Source organism: Sinocyclocheilus anshuiensis, unplaced genomic scaffold (assembly GCF_001515605.1).
Source record: "Sinocyclocheilus anshuiensis isolate Anshui unplaced genomic scaffold, SAMN03320099.WGS_v1.1 scaffold175, whole genome shotgun sequence".
In the NCBI taxonomy this organism is placed as follows: Eukaryota; Metazoa; Chordata; class Actinopteri; order Cypriniformes; family Cyprinidae; genus Sinocyclocheilus; species Sinocyclocheilus anshuiensis.
The window spans coordinates 35,860-40,359 of NW_015548208.1; positions in this window are offsets into that span (position 1 = coordinate 35,860).

The following is a 4,500-nucleotide window of genomic DNA, read 5'->3' on the forward strand; positions in this document are numbered from 1 at the left end:
TATATATATATATATGTATATATATATATATATATATATATATATATATAATACTGACCCCAAACTTCTTTTTTCCAATGTATTATTGTTGTTAGTTTCAATATAATGAACCTTGCAAACTTTGAAATCCACCTACTTGTTCTTCTTAGGAAATGCTCATTGCACCAGTTAACCTTGTAAGTCTTGCTTTTCACAGACTAAATCCCTATTCAGACGCGACTAGTTTTCTTAACTACATTTGAGTTTTGATTATTATCATCCGACGTCTGCGATTTTCATGTACCAATTCGGATGGGACTAACATCTCCATGTTTATTAGAGGTGGGAGGGTCTGTTTTGTACATCTGGGCGTTGCAGAGATCACGTGCTCTCTATGCATGCATTGCGTATAGTCATGCGGATTGATGACCATTAGTATAACCACAGGTTTACTACAAGTGCCATGGTTAAGCTATGGTTAGCATAGCAAAACCATGGTTAATTTATGGTTACTTTAGTTTAACTGTTTGTTTGTAGTAAAATCCTTCTTCATTTTCGTAAAGGTACATATGTAAGTAAAACATTATGTTATTGAGAGCAGAAATGAAGGTGAGTAATCTTTAACCTTTAACTTTCTGCCTTTGAAAACTTTACAATAATGTAATCTGGTCTGCCTTAAATTTGCCTTAAAGTTAACAAAGACCTCAATCCTTTTTTCTCTTTCCACACAAAGTTTTGACTGTAATTAGTTGATGAAGAAAAAGCCCTCTACTTTCATGCTTTAATTTAAGACTTGTGTTCCCATTGATGAATTAAGTGCGTTTCAGAATTACCATACTAACTGGACGCTGGCGATTCTTCCCCTTGAGGTTGCTGCTTGCTACACTTGCCGCTAATGAATTTGGGAGAGTTTTAATGAGCTGAAATTGCCTTTGACTCTTAGGGGCTCAAATGTGGCTCGAGCCGGTCGCTCACACGTTCACCAGGAAGTGTGAAAGCAAAGCGTAGGCTGGTATTAATAAAGGCAAATGAGACTGGGTCGCAAGGAGTTCGAATATGAAGCTTGTATTTAGAACACTTCCTCAAGGGTTTATTTGACAACGCAACCTGTGCTATGCATTTAAATTTTTCATCTTGTGGGAAAGGAAATGGCTTATTTATAATGTAGTTTAACATACTATTCACATATGTGAAGCTCATAGTTTTCATGTAAGAATGTAAGAAATTCATAAAAGTATTTATTTGAAATATAAATCTTTTGTAACACTATAAACGTCTACAATTTATTTTAAAAATCCTATTCTTTACAAAGCTTTAAAAATATGCAATGACCTTTAAAACCCTTTTTGCATGCCATAATCTGACAAATTTCAATATTCTATATTGTAATATGCAATATTGATAGGCCTACTGATAGACCAGGCTATTGAAAAATGTAAAGGATTTATGACATCAACTGAAAATAAATGATTCAGAGCTCACATTAGCAACAAAACCAACAGACTCCTGTTCCTCGGGCTTAAATCGCACAATTATTATGGCACCAAGAACAACCCAAGTCACAAAAAGTTACAAGGCCGCTCTTGTCATTTTATCTCTGCAATAATTCCTGTCAGTTTTTACGAGGCTAGCCGTTTAGGCGGCAGTTTTTTACCAGGTCTAGTGAGATCCAGCTGACAGTCCCGAAGCTGCAGACACAGAGCTGTCATTCAGTGAAGCTCCAGCCCCAGTGGGCCTTTCCAACATGTCTACTTCAATTAGCCGCTAGCTGTCATTCTCTTCCGTTCCTTTGATTACAATGAAGTCTAAATTGCTCATCATTCGGTGAAAGCGACAAAATGATGGGATAAAGTTTTGTTAGACAAGCTCAGATGTTCAGCGGTAGTCTTCCTACATGCTTTTGCTTGAGCTGAAAACTCAAATGTTTCTCATCTGGGACTCTCAATGCCTTTGGTAGCTTTTAAAGCTGTTATTAGACTTTTTATATTTATTTATTTGTTAAACTTTGCACATTTCTGAAAAAAAAAAAAAAAAACCTGAAACGATTACATTGCATAAGTATTGTGAGTGGAGTTAACGTGTGGCAAATTCAACTGAACAATTTCAACTTTGTTTCACATTAATAAAATGTATTTTAACATATTTTCAAATTTTATATTACACAAAAATACAGTTTTTACTGTATTTTTTATTAAATAAATACACCTTTGGTGAGCAGAGTCTGCTATATATATATGTATATATATGTAGCAATAATTCCTGTCAGTTTTTACGAGGCTAGCCGTTTAGGCGGCAGTTTTTTACCAGGTCTAGTGAGATCCAGCTGACAGTCCCGAAGCTGCAGACACAGAGCTGTCATTCAGTGAAGCTCCAGCCCCAGTGGGCCTTTCCAACATGTCTACTTCAATTAGCCGCTAGCTGTCATTCTCTTCCGTTCCTTTGATTACAATGAAGTCTAAATTGCTCATCATTCGGTGAAAGCGACAAAATGATGGGATAAAGTTTTGTTAGACAAGCTCAGATGTTCAGCGGTAGTCTTCCTACATGCTTTTGCTTGAGCTGAAAACTCAAATGTTTCTCATCTGGGACTCTCAATGCCTTTGGTAGCTTTTAAAGCTGTTATTAGACTTTTTATATTTATTTATTTGTTAAACTTTGCACATTTCTGAAAAAAAAAAAAAAAAACCTGAAACGATTACATTGCATAAGTATTGTGAGTGGAGTTAACGTGTGGCAAATTCAACTGAATGGGTATGATTTGGATAGGCACGCACCTCTCAATAAAATGTCTAACAGCTGAAATCAGAGCAAAACAGCCAATCAGAGCAAAAACCAAGCCCTGAGGTCAAAGAACTGCCTGTAGAGCTCAGAGACAGGATTGTGTCAAGACACAGATCTGGAGAAGAGTTCAGAAAAAAAATAAAAATAAATAAATCTGCTGCATTGAAGGTTCACAGAAACCTGTGGCCTCGATTATCCTTAATGGAAAAAGTTTAGAGCAACCAGAACTCTTCCTAGAGCTGGTCTCCTGGCCAAACTGAACGATCGATGGAGAAGGGCCTTGGTTAGAGTGGTGACCAAGAAGCTCATGGTCACTATAGTTAAGCTCCATGATCACATATATAGAGATGGGGAAACTAACATCACTGGAACACTCCACCAATCTGGACTTTATGGCAATGTGGCCAGACTCAATCCTATCCTCAGTGAAGACACATGAAAACCCACTTGGAATTTGCAAAAAAAAAAAAAAAAACCTAAAGGACTGTGAGAAACAAAATTCTCTGGTCTGATGAACCTCAGTTCCAAGCATCATGTATGGAAATTTTAGCAAAACTTTTTTTTGTTTACTTGAATGTATTTTTATTATATTTAATATAATTATATTTAGAATTAATATAACTCATTGAATGCATTTACATTTATGTTTAAAACAAGACAACAATTTTAGAAAAATCTACTTTAGCTGTCATTCTCAAACATTCTAAATTCTCAAACAGTCTAAATTGCTATAATGTTCAGCTCTTCTTCCTACACACATTTGTTTTTTTTTTCTCGAGTCTGCTAGAGCTGAAAGCTCAAATGTTTCTCATCTGAGACTCTCAAGGCCTTTGGTACCTTTGAAAATCAGGATTTAGATCATTTAGCATTGTTTTTCCTTGCTGTCCGTGACCCAATCAGAACTGGTTCGTGACCCAGCGCTGGAGAAACACTGATGTAAAGACTGAATTTTCAGTAACTTGATGCAGAAGAAACACATGCCCATATAGAGTCAAAGCGAGAGTGCCGAGGTCAAAACACATGGCAAGTCAAATGAGCAGCTGTTTATATGCCTGCCAAACTGTATGTCAAGCGAAATGGGTTCTCACCTACTTAATCAAGTTCAAATATACACAAATACACACTCGCTCTCAAACACACACATGAACACCACAAAAACCAAGGGAATAACGACAATAGAAAAAGCATTCCCACAGAAACTGAATTGAGGTTAGCAAGCAAATGACCTCATTCATCTCCTCTCCCGACAATGCTTGGATAAGAATTTAAGGGTGCTGATACGATCCAAAACATCAGCTGAGGAGTCTTCGCAAAAGGCAAATTGTAAACACTACATCATAATTTTGAGCCACCCTGACAGGCTGAAGCCCATGTTACTGCAGCAAATTTTACCATACATCACAAATGTTACTATTTTATGCTATACGTTAATGCATCACATGTCTTTCATGACATATATATATATATATATATATATATACACACACATACAAGAATCCATGAGTTGGGGGAGGGGGGTTTAACACTATTTGAACAGTCTTGAATGTCAAAAAAATAAAAATGAATTCAGCATATATCATACACCAGAATCAGTATATACATCACGTACAGTACCATATTTTTTAAACTAACAAATAAATGTTGACATCATGTTTCTGTTAAGGGGCGAACGAGACGTGAGACGTGCGGATCCATCTGCAAAGCTTTTATTTAAAGGCGTGGTCATAAAACAGGCAATGT